Source organism: Zootoca vivipara, chromosome 2 (genome assembly GCF_963506605.1).
Source record: "Zootoca vivipara chromosome 2, rZooViv1.1, whole genome shotgun sequence".
Taxonomy (NCBI): domain Eukaryota; kingdom Metazoa; phylum Chordata; class Lepidosauria; order Squamata; family Lacertidae; genus Zootoca; species Zootoca vivipara.
The window spans coordinates 27,664,937-27,689,759 of NC_083277.1; positions in this window are offsets into that span (position 1 = coordinate 27,664,937).

A 24,823-nucleotide genomic window follows, 5' to 3' on the forward strand; every position below is an offset into this window, starting at 1 on the left:
CTGCTCTGGAGGTTCTCCCAACCACCTGGAACAGATTTGAGGATGATGTGGAGGGCAAGCAGAGAAAGAGAAGTGGAAAAGGAAGTTCAATTGCATAAGTAAAGTTCTTTCTGCATGTGCAACGACTAAGTTGGATTCCATCCAGAGGGTGGGAGGAGGAGGTTGCGGCCCATCTGGTCCATCTCCCTCCTAAAGATTATGATCGAGCCTCTACTTGAAGACATCCAGTGAGATTCCTTCTTCTGCTTGACTTCTTTTATTAACTTTGTGCAAGACTTCTTTTATTAACCAAAGTTTACTGCAAATTTTATTCTGTAAACTGTTTACAGAACGCAATCCTGGAAAACAGATAGGAGCTTTTGAAGCGAATGGGTTGCCTTCACAGCGCTAAGCAGGAGTATGCAGATGTGGAATGGCGTCTGTTTGATCTGCAGGACTTTTCTACCCTTCTCCTCCCCTTGTGCACCCCCTAAATCTTTTATGGGAGTTCCCCCAATCCTCCAAAGTAGGTTGAAGAGGGGAGTGGTGCACGCACGAGGGAGGAAAGGGAAGGAAGTCCCATTGCGCTAGTGAACCTCATTCCACTGATGCAGAAAAATGAAACTCCTCAATGTGGTGAGGGTGCTTCCAGGGCATCCCCGCTTCTTCAAACATGTTCCATAGAATAATGCTAGCAACCATTTCTGAATTTGTGTCTATATGTAAAAAGTAGCATGTGCAAATCTGTGCCGCCTTTTATCATCTTCTTTGCAACGTGGCCTAAAGCTGATTGTGAAGGCTGCCAGAGATTCAATACTGCAGATTCTCCAGCATTGGAGCACACGCAACAGAAGACATCCATAGACTAGTAACAGTAATGTTTCATAACTAGAGCATGGCATGTCACTGATCTTCACTTTAAACAATATACCTTCCTGAATGGCTGCCGTTATGTTGGGTCACAGGCCTCCCATTCACAGGTCTCACCGAAGGCGCAAAAAGTTCCTAATACCTAATGAATCCTAATCTAATACCTAATGAACACAGCAGGAGTCTTTCCTAAGTGAAATAAGATTGCTGCTTACCTTTATAAAGCCTTTCCCAAGGATTTCTGCATCCCACACTTGCTTGATCGTACATCTTACCCTTCCAATAGGCGGCAAACAATTTCATTTCTTTTGTTCTACTTTTTAAAAAGACTGATGATTGCAAAAAAGGGTGGGTGAATACTCTCTCCAATCCATATAACTGAAATGCAGGTGAATATATCAGGACAAACCAAATTTTAAATTTCTCTCTGCCCCCCCCCCGCCTTATTTTCTGCACCCTTCTGCAGTGATGCCATGGCTTCACTGAAGCTGTCAGTTGTCAGGGATATTAGTTTCAATACCCCCCTTTGGAATGAGTCCTCCCCATTTAAACATGTGCATCTTGGCAAAGATTCAATCTAGAGGTACAATCCCTGCCTACAGAGGAATCTTAGGAAGCTGTCTTATAATGAGTAAGACCAAGATCCATCTAACTCAATATTGTCTATGCCATACCCTCCAAGTGTCTCGATTTTCCAGGGACAGCCCCAGAATTATGGAAGCCGCCACACTGGCTACCCCTAAAGAATCATAGAACTGTAGAGTTGGAAGGGACCCTGAGGGTCATCTAGTCCATGGGTAGGCAAACTAAGGCCCGCAGGCCAGATCAGGCCCAATTGCCTTCTGGATCCGCCCCGTGGACAGTCTGGGAATCGCTGCGTGAATCGCCAGCGCACACGTTCTTTACCTTTCCCTCCCTCTCCCTTACACAGTGGAAGAGGCGGCACCTCCTCCCTCCCTCCTCCCGGCTTCTCCCCACCCTGCCTAGAGGAGGAAGGGGGCTGGGCTTTGTTGATACCAGCAGCAGCGCTTGAGCGGCCGCCATTTTAAGCATCCCCTCTCCAGAGCCCTTCACACACCGCCCATCATCCCTCCGCCACCAGCCCCTGCCGCTTGCAAGACATAAGCAAGCAGCCACCAAGGCTCTTGCATCACCCCCCCCCAAATATAGTCCCCCCCCACAAGGTCTAGTCCAACTCCCTGCAATGCAGGAATTTGCAGCTACCCCATACAGGGATTGAACCTGCAGCCTTGGCATCATCAGCACCATGGTCTAACCAGCTGAGCTATCCAGCCAAGAGGAAGCTTTCCAATGAAGTACCAGTACTACCCTCTGTGAAGCAGGGCACCTGGCAACCCTAGATGTTGGAGGCCCTGGTTGCTGGATTGCCTATTTCACACATTCCACCATTCAAGGGGGAACCTAAGAACCAGTCCTCAAACTCCTAGGCGCGTAACGTGCTTCTGAGCGGAGACAGGGCATTTAGCCTATGCAGTTGTATTTCAATGGTGCAGGTTTGCCCCAGTTGCTTCATCTCTCCTTTCCCACCTCCTTGTCATTATTGTGCATCCAGCACTCGGAGGGAGAGTGTATTAAAGATTCATATCTCTCAGGAGCAGGTTCTGCATGCATAGTTCTAACAGCCCGTACAGTAAGTTATATCATTTCCATCAATTCCCTCTCCTCTTCCCCCCACCGCACTCCCCTGGCGTAATTTATGGCAGTCACAAAACACAAGTTAATGCATCTTTTTCATTACACCCTCGCCAGAAATTTATTATATATTTGAGCTAGTTGGACGAAGAGCAGAGGCACCTAGTATGTTTCTGAGTTATATACTGCATTTCAATAAAGCATGATGGTGAAGTACGATTCTCAGATGCCTTTGATATGCTGGGCCCCTATTCTTTAAAATGTCTCTTCCTTGGCAATGGCAGCAACATCAACAGTCCCATTAGCTTGAATAATGAAAGATGGTGGGCTAAAGGAGTCGTAGTTGCTCCTTTCTCCCAAGCATATAAATATTCTTTCTTGAACTTCATGCTCCACACAAAAATAAAGCCCTATTTGCTTGTTTTCCCGTTTCCAATGCATGAAAGGGGGAGAATAAGGATGGCGCAGCCAGCCCAGATCCCTCTGGCACATACCCATCGGAGTTCCTGGGGGATAAATGGTTACAGCGGGCAGCATGTTCTCTGCAGGATTAATAACTCTGGGAAGGCCACTGTTCTAAATTGTTTGGGGAATCTATTCAAGGAAAAGGGTCTCCCTGATGCAGACATTTAGGCAGGGCGTGCGGGAGAGGACAGAGCCAACTCCTGCCCCTCATGTGAAGAACAGGTGAATATATTTAACTGAGATTTTTAAAGTCAAATCCAAAGCTGCTTAGTTTTATTTAAAGTAGCTACTGGGTCAGGCTTTGGGGAATCCTATCCCTCCCACGGTGGCAGCCAAGAAGCGGATAGACAATAAAAGTTCTTACCAATTAATTTATTCAATACTCACAGCGAGAGACGAAGGAATGCAGTCTTCTCTAGATAATGGCGTTGCTCCGAGTAAAGTCCCACCCAGTCCGTCTCTCCTATTCTACGTCATCCCTGTGCCGGCTGATCTGTGCTTTCTGCCTCTGAGCTTTCTGTTCTGCTACTCTCAAAGCACGCCGGGTCCTGGGATAGGAGGGGATCAGGAATGCTTTCTAAAGTCAGTGAGTCTGTCGACTGTCTCTCCCCTGGTGCTGCTTCTTCCTGCTGCTCTCCCAATATTTCCCAGCGTCTCCCCTCTGCAGCCTCTGAACTATGACCTTCTGCAAACCACTGTTGTAAATCTGTACTATCCTCCTCTTCTCAGGAAAGTTCAGCAAGGGGGGGGGGGCGGTCCCCACCATTCCTCCTCAGTCCAGCCCTGACATACTGATTGTTTTGTATGTTTTGTGCGTTTAATATGTCTAGATTACCAACATTTTATGGATTTTTTTTTATTCTTTCTCTGTTATGATTTTATTATCTAAATTACGCCAATAAAGGCTGAATGAATGACACAGGTGAATAGATTTTATTAATCTAAGTAGTTGTTCCAGGAGAAAGGAAAAGGTTGGTTGATTGTTGCCAGTTACCTGGCCACCTGGATACAAAATTCAACACATCCATAAGCTGTGAGCCTACCAGCATTTCTCCTCTCTGGGTACTTTCATATTGAGGTTTAATTTGCAAGCAAGTAAATGAGATGATAAAAGGGACCCCTGACCATTAGGTCCAGTCATGACCGACTCTGGGGTTGTGGCACTCATCTCGCATTATTGGCCAAGGGAGCCGGGCGTACAACTTCCAGGTCATGTGGCCAGCATGACAAAGCCGCTTCTGGCGAACCAGAGCAGCGCACGGAAACGCCATTTACCTTCCCGCCGGAGCAGTACCTATTTATCTACTTGCACTTTGACGTGCTTTCGAACTGCTAGGTTGGCAGGAGCTGGGACCGAACAACGGGAGCTCACCCCGTCTCAGGGATTCAAACCGCCGACCTTCTGATCGGCAAGCCCTAGGCTCTGTGGTTTAGACCACAATGCCACCTGCATCCCAAATGAGATGATGCAGATGGGGTTATTACTGTAACATGGGCAGTGCTTTCAACCATTGGGGGTGTAATTGTCATTGACACAATAGTGATAGCAGTACTAGAGGGTAACAATGACAAACAAAAGCAATAATGTAACCGTGTGTGGCCATCTTTATGGCCCCATATCTTCCTCTAAATATGATCTTGGATACACTGGGGATGTAAAGTATATGGATGCAGTCCTGACTGCCAAGGTGCTAGGTTGCTAATAGCAACCCCTGGAATATTTTTTTAAAAATTGGTATAAAATACCATTATTTCTTTGGTGACATTTACTTAATATTTTGGGGCCTGGCAGTGCCTTTGGGTACTTCCTGCAGCTGAAACATTTCAGATTTGCAAGCCAGATTCAATTGTTTGTTTCCTTTGAGAAATTCTTGAATGTATAGCATTCAACTGAGCACTTGTGTGAATATTTATGCCAGCATAACTCAGGTAACTAGAAGCCACATACTTTGGGGAGAGTGACATTTTACTGCAGCATTTCTATCCGTCGAAAATGATCTGCGGCTCTGCCGTGAACTTTCTTAGGAGTCAGCCCCACTAAACATACTGAGACTTAATTTTGAATAAATGTGCATGGATTGCATAGAAAGGTGTGAACATTTCTGACCTGGTGATGTGATGGTGAATCTCCCCCTCCCCTTCTGAGCCTCTCCCCCTCCCCTTTGTGCACAGTTCACTAGACACATTGTGTGGCTGTTTCAAGGCTGTTCCAGTGCTTGCTTATTCCACTGTTGTACCTGCAGGCGTACCTAGCTGTGCAAAGAAATTGATAGATTTGAGAACAGGAAGTGAAAGTCCCCGTGGGAGGAAAATGCAATATAGGATCATGTCAAGGAGAACTAATTAAACGGAAAAGAGTTGAAACAGAATTTAGAATGATTGGAATGAGTTTTAAAGCATAGAGATAAACTCTCCCACCTTGCACCAATGTTTTCATATAGAAATGAAAAACAGCAAAGGAAAGCGGGGAGAAATAGAACAGAGTCAAATCTGGTTTGAAAACAGAGCAGAAGAGACCCGAAAAAGTCTCTATTAAGCACTGAGATCAGTCCCAAAGAGGCAATGCTGGAAAAATATAATGGGCTTATTTGGCTGATGATGATATATGTGGGAGTCTTGCTCAATCACATATGTGCAAACATGGAAAACAGCTCATTGTTAGACTTTTTTTATTTTTTTGAAAAGGGGTCTTATGTAGGACTAGTTACTTAAGCAAATAAAATAACATTAGGAGAATTACATCCAAACAGTGTCAGAAAGCTCATAAAGCCAGAATACAACAAGGCTCTAAAAGATCTTGTTAGCCTCAAGAGAAATGCAGCTCCACAATGCATTAGCATCAGAAATCCATCATATGGCATCCGGGAAGGTAAGGGGGCCATGCATTGACCTCAGGCCTTGCCCATGGCCCCCAGGACGTTTCCCACAGGACCATGTAGCCCTCAAGCTGAAAGGGGTTCCCCATGTCTGGACATTTCCCACCATCTTCCCCACGACTCCTTCATTGGCTCCTCCTGCAATCGGGAAGTGGTAAGCCAGGATCTGAAGGCTCTCCAGCTGCCCCTTCCCCAAGGACCAAAGCATTGGACCCTAACTGATCCTAGTTTCTAGATAGCAGGCACTGGGGCGGGGGTGCTATACTATAGGCCCCCATGGTCCCCATGGAATTTTTAAAAAGCAGCAGATGGGATAGCAACAGCAGCAACATCTAAGGCAGAGGTAAAATGGGGGGGTTCATCCTGAGTGCACCAAAAAGGAGGAATGTCGGCAGATCAACAGGTGTGAGCCTTACCTGTGTGCACAGACACACCTCTCCATCCTTCATTTTCAGGAGGAGAAGGAGAAGGAGAAGGAGTCAGCCACTGGAGCTGTGCCGTGTTTGGCTCTGTGCTCTTTCCCCCTCAACATTGGGGGAGGCCCAGCCTCCTCCCAAACTATATTGAGGGGACCCAAAACAGCTCGCCCCCCCCAGGAACTGGTGCCCCTGCTAGCATGGAAACCACAGGTCTGAAAACAGGTGTGCGTGTTCCCCTACTGACCATTGGCTAACTATTCTGTCCTGCAAAGCTTTGAGATATATATATTTGATACTGTCTCACTTCAATCATCTAAAATCAGTGACGAGGAACAGAGTGGCAGAGACAGTTCAAACAGCCGTTCAGCACATGCTAGCTGGAAGAATAGCATCAATATGTGCTGGCTGGTTCCTACATGATCCAAGCCTAGCAGGATAGATGGAGGGCAGCACAACCTGGAGCTGGGCAGTCTATTACAAAAGGATATTTTCACACAATTGGAGTGGCCAAATATCCCATCCCGACTTGAGCGCAATCCTGGGAGGATTTTGTGAAATGGAATCAGTAGAGCAGGGATGGAAAATCCGTGGCCCTTCAGCTGTGGCAGGACTCCAATTCTCACGAGTCCCAGCCAGCATGGGAAATGGTCAGGAATCATGGGAGTTCGAGTCCGGTGACTCCTAGGGGGTGCACAGATTTCCCCTCTCTGCAGTAGACGCTGATTCTCCCCACACACCCGCATTGCTGACCTTCGTGGATGTAAAACCACTCTGAGCCCACATTTAATTATTTGAAGTATAAACTTCTGGTCGTCTTGCAGGAATTTTTAAGCCTCAGATAGAAATATCAAAGTCTTTCAAAATTAACTAGGACTGAAATATAACAATTCCCCCCCCCCCCCGGTTCCTGGATTTAATCAAACCAAATGCTTTTTGTTATCCAGTGAGAGTAACAGGCTTGGCTATTAGAGAGGCCTGGGCTGAGTGGATTAATATTTTGCCTTATGCTATCAAGAGAGTTTCGTCTACAAATAAATCCGGACTGATCTCTGTATATAAGAAACCAGATTATTCCAACTTGCCTGCAGGCTGAGATTTTTGTATTGGAACTGACTGGTGAACTGGGGCAGAAGGAAGCAGACAGTTTTTAATAGGCATATGCAGGCGGAAGGCATTCTGACTTCTTCCTGAATCAGTCTTTCACAGTATAAGCACAAGAAGCCTTTGCCTGTCAGAATCACAGAGAAGAATACATTGAAGAAATGCCACTGTGAACTTAGTAGCTTGAACAGCCTGCTGGACTGGGCCAACATTCTGTTTTCACAGCGGCCAACCAGAGATGCCTATGGGAAGCTTGAAAGCAGGACCTCAGCGCAACAGCAATCTCCCCTCCAGTGGTTTCCAGAAACTGATATTAAGAAGTATATAGCTTCTGACAATGGAGGTAGCACAGAGTCGTTAGGATTAGTAGCTACCATTGGATACCCAGCCTATCCAGACTTGCCATCAATAACTGGTGCAAAAAGGTGAGCGAGATCCAGAGAAGGAGACCTTGGTATGCACGTAGTTCAAAGTGGGTAGGCATCCCCGAGACATTTTTAGGCTCTCTCACCAGAGGAAGGTTTTATATCCAGTAGCTAGCAGTGCACATCAGGTGGGTGTCACAATCAGCCACCCCAAAAGGCCTTGTCAATAGAGTGGACATGTGCAGGGCAGTGCTCTGTTTCAAAAGGCTGTCAGGGGCAGTGGTGTAGGAAGGGGGGTGGTAGGGGCGGTCCACCCCGGGTGTCACTGCTGAGGGGGGTGACAAACTGGAGGAAATAAGTATTTTTAAAATAAACTTATTGAAGCTCCTCTCCAAGAGGTGGAGAAGGCTTCCGGGGTCCCGGATGCCACCCTTCTTGTCTTGGCATCTTCGCCCCGCCCCACCCCAGCTGGTCAATCGGCTACGGGCTGGGGGCTGGGGGCTGGGCAAAGACAAGGAAAGGGCTGATGCTGTCGAGGCTGACTTCCCAATGGTTGGTTTTTTTGAGCCACTGCAGCGGCCTGCCAAGGAAGCAGCGGCCTGTGGAGGCCGCCAACAGTGGTTGGGTTCTGGGATGTGCATGCGCCACGGACGGCCTCCTGAGCCGCTAAGCCAAAGCTGCTTAGGCTCACAATGTTCAGTAAATAAACCAGAAATTAACACTTGCAACTGTCTCTTATTTTTCCTTCTTTTAATAATTTGAATGTGTAGGGAGGGGTGGCAAGAAATTTTCTGCACCGGGTACCACCTGACCTTGCTACGCCTCTGGTCAGGGGACATTCTCTTTTGGAAGGTGGCCTCTACCTGAGGTCTTTTCCATACTTACTTGTAGTCAGTGCTTTTTTCCTTTAAAAAAATGTTTAGGGGTGCTCTCATTTTGACTCAAGAAAACCACCATTTTATAGTTCAAATCAGGAAAAATAAATACAGTAAATGGACAAAAGCACAAAGATTCACAAAATGTTTAGGGGTATGCATACCCTTTTGTACCCCCAGAAAAAAAGCATTGCCTCTGGTCTCACTCTGTCCAGGCACAGGCCCATGCTTTAAAGCTCCACGTCAGAGCCCCTGGTTCTGCTGTGGATTCAGCCCTGGTCACTTGAATTAGATCAAAACACGCTCTTTAAAGCAGAATTGGAGGAAACAGCTATTTGGGTTACGTGTTTCATGGTGTCTCCCCCACTACGGCGAGATGCATTGTGTTTCTATTTAAATTGAAGCAGTTTGTTCCCCACTTGCCTCTGTGCATGTCAAATGCCATATACAAGTGGTATGCAATTTACGCAAACTGGTGTCAATGCATAAGTGTCCATCCTACTTGTCAATCTATTCCATGCATCTTATGAATCAGGATTTCATCCATGCGGTTCATGGCCATAATGAAACGGGCCCTGTAACATTGTAAACTGCCCAGGGAACTTTGGTTAGTAGGTGGCATAGAAGTATAGTAAACAGGTAAATGGGCACATCTCTAGAGTGCCAAAGTAACTGCAGACCAATCTTGCTCTTGGAATGTTGCTATCAACTAGGGAACCATTCAAAAGTACAGATCACTTGAAATAATCAAAAAATAACTGGGACAATAATAATAATAATAATAATAATAATAATAATAATAATATATTATTTATACCCCGCCCACTCTGGGCGGCTTCCAACAGAAAAATAAAACACAATAATCTATTGAACATTAAAAGCCTCCCTGAACAGGGCTGCCTTCAGATGTCTTCTAAAAGTCTGGTAGTTGTTTTCCTTTTTGACATCTGTTGGGAGGGCGTTCCACAGGGCAAGCGCCACCACCGAGAAGGCCCTCTGCCTAGTTCCCTGCAACTTGGCTTCTCGCAACGAGGGAACTGCCAGAAGGCCCTCGGTGCTGGACCTCAGTGTCCGGGCAGAATGATGGAGGTGGAGACGCTCCTTCAGGTATACTGGACCAAGGCCATTTAGGGCTTTAAAGGTCAGCACCAACACTTTAAATTGTGTTCGGAAATGTACTGGGAGCCAATGTAGATCTTTCAAGACCGGTGTTATATGGTCTCGGCGGCCGCTCCCAGTCACCAGTCTAACCGCTGCATTCTGGATTAGTTGTAGTTTCCGAGTCACCTTCAAAGGTAGCCCCACGTAGAGCGCATTGCAGTAGTCCAAGCGGGAGATAACTAGAGCATGCATCACTCTGGCTAGACAGTCTGCAGGCAGGTAGGGTCTCAGCCTGCGTACCAGATGGAGCTGATAGACAGCTGCCCTGGACACAGAATTGACCTGCACCTCCATGGACAGCTGTGAGTCCAAAATGCTTCATATAGTAAAGCTTCATATAGCAAGTATGTGAGGAGAGGGGGAAGAAGAAAGATTCACAATTTTTTTTAAAAAAAAATTAAAAATTCCTCCACAACAATGTTGTGCAGTGTTTAGAGTGTGAGCCTAGGGCCTGGGCAACTATGGTTCAAAGTCCCACTTGGCCTTGAAGCACACTGGGTGACCTTGGGCCAGTCATTGCCTCTCAGCCTAGCCCTACCTCACAGGGCTGGGGGGAGGGGGGTTAAATGAGGAACGGGAGCTCCTTGAAGAAAAAGATGGGTTGAAAATGCAATAAAGAAACAAAATCTAGGAAATCAGGGAGAAACCTAGGCTGGAATCCCTATCTTTTATACACTCGTCTTCTTTTCTGTGCAGCCGGAAGTTATTTACGTAGTGAAATGATTAACAGTCACCCACTTTGCAGTCTGAACTAGTACAATCTGGGGTGGGGCTACTGTATTTCTGGGAGGTACATTTGCATGTATGAACTGGCTTTTATGAGGCTACTTTTCCAGAGCATTTGGTCGATTTGTTCCCAATGCACTTATCCCAACGAAGCTTCATGTATCTTGACAAATAGCCCAGAAACAACATTTCCCCATGGCACTTGTTCACCTGGTTATTTCCTAAAGTTTAATGTCTCCCTTGGTACTCCAGGCAGTCTTTCCAGTAACTTCCTTAGGAGGTACAAATACTCGTGCTCGAGATCTTCACAAAGCAAAATCTAAGGAAGTGAAGGACAGCTGTCCGCCTGAAAAACATTGTTTCTAAGAACATTAAAAACGAAAGTGAACTATCTCACTTTTCCTTGAGCTCACAGAATGTGATCTCTGGCCATATTCTGCCAGCTCTGAGTCGTGCCGCTCCCCCTGCTTCTGCTCAGAGTTGTGAAAGCACTTTAGCAGATATCAACCAAAGAAGGGGTAGCCAATGTGTTGCCCTCTCTGTGGTTGTTGAACTGCCAATCCCATTGACCCCCAACCCCTGGCTAGGGCTGATGGAAGTTTGAGTCAAACAGCATCTGCAGTGTATCACATTGGCCACCCCTGAGCTAAAGGGCTTTAAAAATCCAGACTCTGCTTGCATTAGCATTCATCTCAGTTGCTCTCTTTGCCCAACTCAAGGTCATAATGCTTTCCCGGCTGTACGCTGTGGTCACCTTCTTTGGCCTACATGGCCTCACAGGCTATGAATCTCTGCCCTGCAAGATATCTTGGTTACATTTTGTGCATTAATCAAAATCAATTTTGCTTGCCCTTTTCTGTCCCTTACCCTACTGCCATATATAGCTTTGTTGTTGTCTTTACTTACAAAGACTTCATTGGCTTACAATAAGGGAATGGGCTGTATATGGGAGGCGTGTAAAAGGAAAACATGTTCGAGATGTATAAAACTATGTGTGGCATGGAGAAGATGGATAACAGGATTCAGCTACATGGGTAAAGGGGAAAAAAACGCTTTAGATGCGTTATAACACTGTGACACCAGATGGCGCTGTGGAGTCCCGTCTTTTGCCAACGGGATTTCCCTTTATGAAGTATACAATGTGTTTAACTGAATCACTTTTTTGATGTGTCTAGTAGATCCAGCCACAGACCCTCCAAGTGTCCCTGTTTTCCAGGGACAGTCCCGGATTTACATAAGCCATCCCGGTTTCTGATTTGATCCCAGAATATCCTGCTTTTCCTTAGGACATCCCTAATCGCGTCAGAGAAATGTTGGAGGGTATGGAGTCCTGCGACCCCTGAGTCAAGGAGATAACTATACAATCTTTAGAAGACATCTGAAGGCAGCTCTGTATGCTTTTATATATGTTGAATGCCATCCAGAGTGGCTGGGGCAACCCAGTCAGGTGTGCAGTGTATTATTATTATTATTATTATTATTATTATTATTATTATTATTATTATTATGTAGCAGTTCCCTATTTTCATTGGAGAAATGTTGGAAAGTATGAGATATGGAAAAAGTTATTTCCTTATCACATAATACTAGAAACTGGGGTCGTACAGTGAAGCCAGATGTTGAAAGATTCGGAGAAGAAAAAAAGGAAGCACTTTTTCTGCATGGCTACCAAGATGGATGGCTTCAGGTGGGGAGGGGTGTTAGACAAATTAATGGAGGTTAAGTATCAGTACTGGGACGCAATTGGCGCTGTGGGTTAAACCACAGAGCCTAGGACTTGCCGATCAGAAGGTCGGCAGTTCGAATCCCTGCGATGGGGTGAGCTCCCATTGTTTGGTCCCTGCTCCTGCCCACCTAGCAGTTCAAAAGTACGTCAAAGTACAAGTAGATAAATAGGTACCGCTCCGGCGGGAAGGTAAATGCCGTTTCCATGTGCTGCTCTGGTTCACCAGAAGTGGCTTAGTCATGCTGGCCACATGACCTGGAAGCTGTACACCGGCTCCCTTGGCCAGTAAAGTGAGATGAGCGCTGCAACCCCAGAGTCGGTCACGACTGGGCCTAATGATCAGGGGTCCCTTTACCTTTAAGTATCAGTACTAGCTTACTAGCTACTAGACACAATGGCTATGTTCTCCCTCCACAGAGTCCTCCCCACCCTTGCAAGCCTGGCCTCATGAGGAAGCTAGCCAGTATTATGTCCAGCCCTTGCTGAATTCAGGAATTCATGAGTTTGCTCAAATTCTAACCCTTCACGGAATGTGGAGATTATAGGGGTCTCTCCTCCCCTGCCCCCAAACTGGGCTCCTTCCTGAGACAGTTGAGTAACCTCGTTGTCAAGAATCCATCATCAATATTTGTGATGAGTTGGATGCAAGCACATTCATTTCCACTGGGTAGAAGGCAGCTTTATGCATTGACATGCAATTAAAAGCATTCCATGGAACAAAACGATAAAGTGTAGAAGAATATGAAATACATGTAAAAGATCAGTTGTTAATATCCGAGTTGACAGAAGAGACATTAATCTAGTGTTTCCCTCACAGATTTTGGAAATCGCTCAGTTCAACAAACGTAATGTTCATTTTCTGCTTATCATATAAATGCCATATGATTCATCAGCCTTCTATTCCTAGAGGCAGAGCTCTTGATGCGCCGTGAGGTGTTTCTGGAGCAATTACAACCGTAGGTTAGCAATCAGCCCACATTTGCCTCTGACACAAAAGTATGGTTCGTGTGAAGAACTCCCCAAGTAGACTTTGACATAAACACAGGTGTAGATTCCAAAAATAAGAAGACCAGAACATCTAACTCATTCTTATTTTACTTTGGTAAAAGAATGAATTTAGCCAACTGAAATCTCAATTCAAGACAAGCTGGAGACACTTCCAAAATCTACCTACTGAGTTCATTCACTGCATGAACTGAACTTTTTTTAAAAAAACAAGAGTTTATTGGTGCCTGTAAGTCAGGGGTAGCCAACAGGATGCCACCTAGATGTTATGGAGTACCACTTCCAACATCCATTGGTCGTTCTGGCTGGGGCTGATGGGAGTCCAACAATGTCTAGAAGCCACCAAGTTGGACACCTGCTGTAGGCTTAGGTGGGCAAATTAAGAAATCAAATATTTCAAAACTGCTTTAGGTTCTGCGGCTTTTCCATTCAAACAGAACTCTCATTCTGCAATGTTACAGAGACATTACTTTGGTGAATGTAGAGAAAAGGTGTACGTGTTGTCTGCAAACAGCTCATTTTAAACACAAACAAATGTTGGATCAGTGCTTTCAATCCAGCCATGGCAGGTATGGGAACCTTCACCCCTTCAGTTGTTGCTGAACTACAACTCCCATCATCCTTGGCCAGCTATGCTTGTGGGGGCTGATGGGAACTGTAGTTCGGCAGCATCTGGAGGGCCGGCTGCCTTATGGCAATGAATTTCATAGTTTAACTATGTTGGAAGGTGTAACAAGTCCAACATACTTTTCCTTTTTTTCTTTTGATGTGGGGGTTCTTAGCCAGCCAGCCTACTGAAACTTTGAAGGGAAAATCTTTAAACTCCATTAAATAATACAGTTCGATAGCAGGAATTTCTCTCGGGAAGGGCAGTCTTCTGTTCAACTGCCACGTTATGACAAGCATGACAGAGCTGATAGCAATCTATTCCAATTCATGACATTGTTTAAATTAGGTCAGATGGAGAATCTGTACTGGCCTTCCGAGAAGAACTCCCAGGAGTCTGAGCACTTTTGCTAATGGCAGTGAATCAGGATTTCTTTCCAGCCTCATCTAAGGAGTCATAAACTGTGTTAACATGTCATGTTACGTATGTAACACAATGTTCAGCAGCAAGAAAACCAGCTTCCTCTTTTTTTGCATGTATAATTATACAGCCCAGACTGGCAATTGGAATGCATGTCTTTCTCCTTGGAGTGAATGAATCACTTGACTGACCCTAGAGCTTTAAAAGCTAAGTGACTTATTTTTGTTTCCCCAGTCTTATTATTCAAAGGAGAATGCATGTGGCTTTTTCACAGCCTTGTTTATTTGCAAAACACAAAATGAATTACCTTGTGCTTTAAATTGGAGAAATGAGGACCTTTATCCAACAAGGACCTCCCCTCCCCCCCACTCCCAACAATGTAATTATCTAAAGAGGCCCCTGTGAATGGATTCTGGAGCTGTAAGGCTGAGTTAGTCTAATATAACGAAAACAAGAACGAATATGTTTGGCACCAGAGCAGTGTTACTAACACTGAGATATTAAAGTAAGGAGAAGCATGGTGAGATACTATGTGAATCAGCAGGATCTAGTAAGCATTTGATAAGCCCCTGTGTGTAGCCACTACAAGGAAGATGCATTTCTTAATCATCTTCTACATGGCTGCAGTAACGGGCAGTTCTAAGCCATATTAATTTACAGATTAGTGCCATAACCCAATGAAGCAATCTGCATTTACAGGTGACGAAGCAAGGAGACATGCAGAGTTTGGGATAATGCTTTTACTTCAGGAAAATGCATGGACAAAAAGAGAGATCGCTTTGCAAGCTGGACCTTTTCTCTCTTCATCACTAGGAATTCGTACACTATTATTATTATTATTATTATTATTATTATTATTATTATTATTAGAATTTATATACCACCCTATACCTGGAGGTCTCAGGTTCACAGAACAACTAGCAGCCGCCACTCCCATATATATATATATATATATATATATATATATATATATATATACACACACATAAGAAATATAACTCTATTGTACAGCACGTTTTGTGTCCATAAGGTCTCTTGTTCACTAGGGTTGCCAGACTCAATAGAGGACAGGACTTCTGTGCCTTTAATTGCCCTGCTCTCTTTTGAGTCTGGAAACCTTAAAGAGAAATAATAATATAATAATAACAATAATTTATTATTTATACCCCGCCCATCTGGCCGGGTTCCCCCAGCCACTCTGGGCGGCTTCCAACAAAATATTAAAATACAGAAATCCATCAAACATTAAAAGCTTCCCTAAACAGGGCTGCCTTAAGATGCCTTCTAAAGGTCTGGTAATTGTTATTCTCTTTGACCTCTGGTGGGAGGGCATTCCACAGGGTGGGCGCCACTACCGAGAAGGCCCTCTGCCTGGTTCCCTGTAACTTGGCTTCTCGTAGCGAGGGAACCGCCAGAAGGCCCTCGGCGCTGGATCTCAGTGTCCGGGCAGAACGATGGGGGAGGAGACGCTCCTTCAGGTATACTGGACCGAGGCCGTTTAATTTCCAAGCAAAGGGTCTGCTGGTTTCTCTTTGTTTCCAGACTCAAAAGAGAGCAGGGCAATTAAAGGCACAGAAGCCTGTCCTCTATTGAGTCTGGCAACCCTAGTTCAATCCCTGACATCTCAAGGTAGGCCTGAAAAAGACTCCTGTCTGAAACTGCAGAGTTGGCATATACCAATATTTACCAAACTTGTTCTCCAGCCATTTTTGGACTTCAATTCCATCATCCCTGGCCACTAGTCCTGCTAGCTAGGAATACTGAGAGTTGTAGTCCAAAAACAACTGGAGACCCATGTTTGGGGAACCCTGGCGTAGACCATGGGTAAGGAACCTGTGGCCTTCCAGATGTTGCTGGACTGCTTCTATCATGCCTGACTATTGGTCACGGCCTGCAGAGGATGATGGGAATGGTAGTCCAACAGGTTCCCCATCCCTGGTGCAGGCAATAAAGAGTGTAATGGACCAACGGTCTTCCTCATCATAAGGCAGTTACCTTTGTTCTTGCTTCTTCCTTTTGATAGGGAAAACGAAGCATGCACATGTGTACTACTTTGCTAGATCTTGGCCTAGGAGTACTATATTATAGCATGATGGATTTAGTAGAACAGAGCATATGATGGTGGTGGGTCTTAATAAGTCACCATCAGAATAAGGGCTATAACCAATATTTCTGTGATGTTCCACACCCAAGATTGGGAACATGGTTGCAAATGCTAACTGCAAACTACGTGGGGCCACTGCAGTCTTTCTAATAATAAGAGTGCTTTCTTTTTCTTTCTTAGCAATAGGAATAAAAAGTCCAGGGGCAGGAGATTGTATCGTCCCAGAGGAAACAGCCACAGATTTCGTTCTGCCCTATTTTGTGAAATCTTCTTGCTTAAGGCTGTTGTTGTGCCGGCTCATTGCAAAGAGAATTACACCTTCTCTTTGCCAACCGTAAAAGAGAAGGGGAAAGCGAGGCTTCTCGACGTGGGCAGGAAAGGAAGAAAAATGTCCCCCTACGACACCTGGGGATTGTTAATGGATGGCGAGCAGCGCACATTTTGTGCCAAAAGAGCTGTCAGCACAATGCAAGCCTCTTTCGTGCCATTTCCCATCTGCATGGCTGAAATACACAAATCAATAGCAGGTAGTTTTTGTTTTTCTGCACTAATGATGAATGAGTCCCGGGCTCTCCCAGTAAATAATCCGAGGTGGAGAATTGTATGAAATAAGCTCCCCTTGAGGTTTAGCTATGAAGGGGGGGGGAAAGTAATTTCACTTCATTTCTTTGCCACATTAGGACTTGAGCCTCAATCTTTGGCACACACAACTTCTGTTGTCTAGGTAGGCAAAATCTATGCAGTTGATCATGTGGGGAAGGGCTACTTCTGCAAGAAGAGGGTTGCAGGATCAGATCAGAGGGAATATCACATTGGATTCTGTGGACGTGACACCTGAACTGGCCTTTCAATCAGGCTAGGAAAAGGCAGAGGTAAGAGAGGAGCCCAGTTTTGCCAATATTTTGTTCTCAGAGTAAATACGAACAGAGAGAAATTGTTGCAAACAGAAGGTGACCCGAGGCTCCCCTTTCCTTGATCTCTCTGTGTGATTTCTCTTGCATCTGGGCAAACAGGTTGTTGAAAACTCAGAACGTCCTGTAAAGTCTGCTTCCCAGAGGCAAACGTTGGGCGAGTGTGCACCAGGTGTGGGGAACCTGCAGCTCTGCAGACGTTGTTGGGACTTCAACTCCCATCAGCCCCAACAAGCAACGTCAGTGGTCAGTGATGATGGGAACTGTAGTCCAGCCAAATCTGGAGAGCCACAGGTCCCCCACCCCTGGAGCTTGCACAGGTTGATATGGGGGGTGTATGTGTGGATTCCATGAACATTCTCTTCCTGCACAAAATATGCCTCACCGCATTTTTGCCAATATTTGATAAAGGGGACATGTGTTGAGGGGGAAAGAATGTGCCCCAATTGCCAAACCAAGTGGGCTTGTCCTTTTTTGTGTGTTGATCCAATAGAATGTAGTCTTTTGAGTATCATTTATTAGGGGTAGCATGCAGATAGGAGCATGCATCTGAATACCAATGCTGAGACAGTGCATTTATTTTAACGGGTCATGCATTCAAGTGCACATCCCCATTCACATCTTGCAGCAGCTACTCAAACCTCAAGCTAGATTGAAGTAGTGACATGCAAGCAAGGGTCATCATGTAGCTTAATCTGAGTTGTTTTGTAAAGATACTACTGTATATTCACTGATTGTCTGGGATCATAGCCCGAAAAAGCATCTTCAAGTTTCAAAAAAGGCAGTGGGTAGGCTGCCGAAGGAACGATGTCTGCAAGGAGCATGGGAAAATTCCAACCCTCCTCCTTTTAAAATGGCAGCTGTACTCATCACTCACACCGATTCTACTTCCAGACCACCTTCAGACCTGCAGGAGGTGGGGAGTTATTGTCTGTCTCCAAGCTAAATTCACCTTAAGAGAGATTTAAGCATTTATTGCTCATGATAAGCGATAACTCGGCTATTTTGATAAGCATTCCATTTAGGTTTGCCGTGCATGTATGCCAAATTACCCTATAAAGTTGTTCTTAAAGAAAAACCGCATCGATCAAGAGCAAAATGATGGGAAGAACCCCTTCCCTCTTTAAATAAATTGCACATGTCATATCAAAGCTGAAGAAAAGCGAAAATGAAATGCAAACTAATGCTGGTGGGTGTGGCACATGTATAAGCAAGGCCCAATTTCCACCTTAGCTATAATCCACAAGGTTTCGGAAAGACTTGATTTAAATTCAGTCTTTGTCATCGTAAAGAGGCAAAGGGAATGGGAAATGATGCACAGTCATTCCTTTTCTCTGATGCATTGATTCTGAATTGAAATGCCACCGCAAAGATTCATGCGATCGAGGCACACAGTAATCGCCGCGTGTGGCAAGGCATGAATCGGGCAGTGGTGCATTTCCTGACTTCTGACATCTGTGTGTTGAGCATGGACGTCTGCAAAGGAACACCCACAGGGTAGCATCCGCTCCCATGCAGGGACTATATCAGGCATAGGCAAAGTCGGCCCTCCAGATGTTTTGGGACTACAACTCACATCTGGAGGGCCAAGTTTGCCTATGCCTCGACTACATTCAACTGAGACACCTGCACAGTCAAGGTGTCCCAACAATGCAGAGGCCTTGGGCCCATGCATAGGGTTTGCAGTTGTCCATGCTTCAAATGTGGAAGGCAGGACTGACCCAGGGATGGGAGGGCCTGAATAAAGTGCATCAGTGTTTTCCACCAAAACTGGGGGGAAATAGAGTATGCGTTCTTAAAAATCAAGGAGAAATGAGTCATAGAATCATAGATTCATAGAGCTGGAAGGGACCATGAGGGTGATCTGTTCCAATCCCCTGGAGAGGCAGGAATCTTTGGCCCAACAAGGGACTCAAACTCACAACCCTGAGATTCAGAGTCTCGTGCTCTACCGACTGAGCTATCAAAAGTCATGTATGCACCATATATTTTCAGCATATGGCTTTCTGCAAAGAATCCTGGGAACTGTGTTTTACTCCTCCCAGAGCTACAGTTCCCAGCAGCTGCAACAAACGACACTTCCCAGGATCCCTTGGGGAAGTAACGTGCTTTAAATATATGGTTTGTGCACAGCCAAAATGTCTGTTTTCGGCACTTTTTAACCTTACTATATCTGTGGTGATTTTTATTGGATCTTTTCAAAATTTCACACTTTCATAGCCCTCATCAGGTGGATCAACAGTGAAGCTACTGGCTAGATGGAAGCTACTGGCCTTAAATGGAAAGCCTGGACTTTGAAGTCATCTTATTTTACTTGTTATTTGTATTATATCTACTGTTTTTAATTAGGTTTTGTAACTGTGGATTATGCAGAATGCTTTATCTGAGTGGATGTAGCAACCGAGTAATTTCGTTGTTCCCGCAAGGGGACAATGACAATAAAGATATCTTATCTTAGATCCACCTCCCTAGATCAGATCGCATATGCCATTCTTAGCCCAACAGATGTCATCTCTATAAACTATAAGAATATTGGGGCTTATAAGGAGGGAACCTTGTGTTTGCTACACACCTTAACTATAGGAGTGCTCTTGTGTTCCTATAATATAATATTTAGCATAATTTAACATAAACCAGTCCTGTTCAAGCACAGTCTTTCCTGAAACAGTGCTGTTTTGGAGAATAAGAAATTGGGGGTGGAAGTGGAGATTGTGTGAAACAGTACATTTAAGCTAACATCCTCATCAGGGACGCAGGTGGAGCCATGGGTTAAACCACAGAGCCTAGAGCTTGCTGATCAGAAGGTCGGCGGTTTGAATCCCTGCGACGGGGTGAGCTCCCGTTGCTTGGTCCCTGCTCCTGCCAACCTAGCATTTCAAAAGCATGTCAAAGTGCAAGTAGATAAATAGGTACCACTCCAGCGGGAAGTTAAACGGCGTTTCCGTGCACTGCTCTGGTTCGCCAGAAGCAGCTTTGTCATGCTGGCCACATGACCGGGAATCTGTACGCCGGGTCCCTCGGCCAATAATGCAGATGAGCGCCGCAACCCCAGAGTCAGTCACGACTGGACCTAATGGTCAGGGGTCCCTTTACCTTTACCTTTACCTCATCATTTACAAACTATCTAACATTGTTTCAAGGGCAGACACTTAGCAGTGAGATAGCTGAAGCCCCTCTCTCTGTGTGCGTCTACGCCTCCCTTTCTAATATATGCTGTACAAATATTTGAGAGGAAGCCGTTTCTCCAGTGCCCTCATATCAGATCCATAAAGTTTGGCTGCTGTGGTTTTGCCTTGAGAGACTTCTCTATACACATGGTCTTTTTCAAAACATGAAATACAAAGATCCCCAGATCTCAGCAGCAAACACCTCTCGCTAAGTGGAAACAGTGAAGCAGGTGTTGTATTTAATGCGGAATGCACTGCCATCAAAATGACGGTCGAAACTCAACCCATCTGTATCAATGGATAAAAGAGAGACAGTTTCATTCTCCCGACTTCTACAGCTGCATCAAGGTCAGAATCTTACTATGGAACATTCTCAAAGTCGTGGATCAGCTGAGAAATCCCACAATGCTTGATGAAATAAACTCTTAAGTAATGTCATTATTATCCTTTCTCCAACAAAATACCTATAGAGGTGGGAGGGGGAGCCTTAGGCTATGATTTTCAGTGAGGCTTCCTTTCAAGTAAATATGTTTGAATTACATAATGTTTTTTTATTGGAGGGGGGGCACCATAATCAGTAGCACCAAGACAGCTGGTGTCTTTACCGGGAGTAGCTAACCAGACGTTGTTGGACTACAACTTCCATCAGTCCCAGATGGCATGGCCAGTGGTCAGGCATCATGGGGGTTGTGTTGTTGTTGTTTAGTCGTTTAGTCGTGTCCGACTCTTCGTGACCCCATGGACCAGAGCACGCCAGGCACTCCTGTCTTCCACTGCCTCCCGCAGTTTGGTCAAACTCATGTTCGTAGCTTCGAGAACACTGTCCAACCATTTTGTCCTCTGTCGTCCCCTTCTCCTTGTGCCATCAATCTTTCCCAACATCAGGGTCTTTTCCAGGGAGTCTTCTCTTCTCATGAGGTGGCCAAAGTCTTGGAGCCTCAGCTTCAGGATCTGTCCTTCCAGTGAGCACTCAGGGCTGATTTCCTTCAGAATTGATAGGTTTGATCTTGCTGTCCATGGGACTCTCATGAGTCTCCTCCAGCACCTTATTTCAAAAGCATCAATTCTTTGGCGATCAGCCTTCTTTATGGTCCAGCTCTCAGTTCCATACATCACTACTGGGAAAACCATAGCTTTAACTATATGGACCTTTGTCAGCAAGGTGATGTCTCTGCTTTTTAAGATGCTGTCGAGGTTTGTCATTGCTTTTCTCCCAAGAAGCAGGCGTCTTTTAATTTCGTAACTGCTGTCGCCATCTGCAGTGATCAAGGAGCCCAAGAAAGTAAAATCTCTCACTGCCTCCATTTCTTCCCCTTCTATTTGCCAGGAGGTGATGGGACCAGTGGCCATGATCTTGGTTTTTTTGATGTTGAGCTTCAGACCATATTTTGCGCTCTCCTCTTTCACCCTCGTTAAAAGGTTCTTTAATTCCTCCTCACTTTCTGCCATCAAGGTTGTGTCATCTGCATATCTGAGGTTGTTGATATTTCTTCCAGCAATCTTAAGTCCGGCTTGGGATTCATCTAGTCCAGCCTTTCGCAAGATGAATTCTGCATATAAGTTAAATAAGCAGTGAGACAATATACAACCTTGTCGTACACCTTTCCCAATTTTGAACCAATCAGTTGTTCCATATCCAGTTCTAACTATAGCTTCTTGGCCCACATAGAGATTTCTCAGGAGACAGATGAGGTGATCAGGCACTCCCATTTCTTTAAGAACTTGCCATAGTTTGCTGTGGTCGACACAGTCAAAGGCTTTTGCATAGTCAATGAAGCAGAAGTAGACGTTTTTCTGGAACTCTCTAGCTTTCTCCATAATCCAGCGCATATTTGCTATTTGGTCTCTGGTTCCTCTGCCCCTTCGAAATCCAGCTTGCACTTCTGGGAGTTCTCGGTCCACATACTGCCTAAGCCTGCCTTGTAGAATTTTAAGCATAACCTTGCTAGTGTGTGAAATGAGCACAATTGTGCGGTAGTTGGAGCATTCTTTGGCACTGCCCTTCTTTGGAATTGGGATGTAGACTGATCTTCTCCAATCCTCTGGCCATTGCTGAGTTTTCCAAACTTGCTGGCATATTGGGTGTAGCACCTTAACAGCATCATCTTTTAAAATTTTAAATAGTTCAGCTGGAATATCATCACTTCCACTGGCCTTGTTATTAGCAGTGCTTTCTAAGGCCCATTTGACTTCACTCTCCAAGATGTCTGGCTCAAGGTCAGCAACCACACTACCTGAGGTGTACGAGAGCTCCATATCTTTCTGGTATAATTCCTCTGTGTATTCTTGCCACCTCTTCTTGATGTCTTCTGCTTCTGTTAGGTCCTTACCACTTTTATCCTTTATTATGGTAATCTTTGTACGAAATGTTCCTTTCATATCTCCAATTTTCTTGAACAGATCTCTGGTTTTCCCCATTCTATTGTTTTCCTCTATTTATTTGCATTGCTCGTTTAAGAAGACCCTCTTGTCTCTCCTTGCTATTTTTTGGAAATCTGCATTCAGTTTCCTGTATCTTTCCCGATCTCCCTTGCATTTTGCTTGCCTCCTCTCCTCCGCTATTTGTAAGGCCTTGTTGGACAGCCATTTTGCTTTCTTGCATTTCCTTTTCCTTGGGATGGTTTTCGTTGCTGCCTCCTGTATAATGTTACGAGCCTCCATCCATAGTTCTTCAGGCACTCTGAAGAACTATGAAGGGGTTGTAGTCCAACAATATATGGGGTTGTAGTCCAACAATATATGGAGGACCACAGTCTTGCCACCTCTGCTTTAATATAAGAGTAAGCAGTGTAGATGGTGGTTTTACAATTCCTGGACTTGGTGATCACAATGATATGAACCAAACTAGGCTTTTTCCAGAGGCGGCTCTTCTCTGCATCCCACTGGTGGCCCACCAGGATCAGAGGCTCCTCAAGCCTTATGCAGGTGTAACTCAAATGAACGAAATGGTTCACTCCTGCAGGATGCAGAACAGGCATAGGCAAACTCGGCCCTCCAGATCTTTTGGGACTACAACTCCCAGCATCCCTAGCTAACAGGACCAGTGGTCAGGGATGGTGGGAATTGTAGTCTCAAAACATCTGGAGGACCGAGTTTGCCTATGCCTGATGCAGAAGCATGGAGGGGGGGGGGAGTCTAGAAGTGGAGACACTGAGTCGGCTTGCTCTGCTGGAGGGCTACATATTTCTGGACTCTTATCACCTTGGAGAAGGTGAATTGGAAGCAGGCATATGCACGGTTAATTAGCAGGGGGGTGGGGAATCAGAGCTTGTGTATCTGATATTATTTGTTATATTTGTATTGTGATTGCAGCGCTCTGTCCTTCAAACTGCAAATTACAAGTTTGCCGTTTCCTGCACTTGTCCTGTTGCTTTGGGACTGTTTGCAAAGAGGAATCTCAGAAATATCCCAACACCTTGGCAGATTAGATGAACATTTGGACTTATTGACCCCGAGGTTCGCTGGCAAGAACTGGCAAATTTTCTCTTTGACTCAGAAGGACTTCTGCATTTTCCATGCATTACCTCCACATTTACCTCTCTGTGGGCAATTACTTAATTATGATGGATCCAGCTAAAGAAAAATTGCCAGTTTTATTCTACTGAAATCCCTTAAGACCCACGCAGGTGGAGGTTAGAAAATTGGTGCCCATTGAGCATGGGGTCTGGAAGGGAACTTGCAAATGTAAATTGCTGCAAAGAATACATGCAGGAAATTGGGGGTTGAGCTGTACAGAACTGTTCGGTTAAGTGGTGTAGATATTGGGGATGCAAATGAAGAGATTAAAAATTGCTGTGGAATTTTTTGGTGTAATTGTCAAGATACAGGGGAAAGGGGAAGAAATGTTGATGTGAATTCCCGTGCCCGGGTGGAAGTGGAGATGGTGTGGAAAATGGGGAATAATCAAGGTTTTGCAATGAGGAAAGTGCTGGGAGAATTCAGTGGAATGAGTGGAACAAGACTTCCTCCCCACAAACAAACTGAAACAAATGCCCATGAAGTACTCAGCGTTGTCTAATTTCCCTGCAAACTAACCAGGACAAATGTTCAATAGGCAGGTCATCCAGAAACACTTTTGTTCCCTCCGTCTGTGCCTTATGGTGTCCATTTAAAACAATGATATTCCAGAGCACTTACCAGTAACATGAACCAGTGACTTCCCTGAGATCCAGGGGCGTCTTAGCCATAGAGGCTATTGGCGCAAGGCGCCATGGCGGCAAGTTCTGGAGGGCGCCTCCGCCATGCCGCGCCATGCCCAGAGCCTCCTCCCTGCCAGAGGAGCCGCCTCAAGCCCCGCCAGCAGCACCGCCCTCGCCCGCCTATTCTCGGGCTGCAGGCACCATTGCAGGGAAGCCGACCTGCCGAGCAGGCGGAGGCGGAGCACAGTCGACAA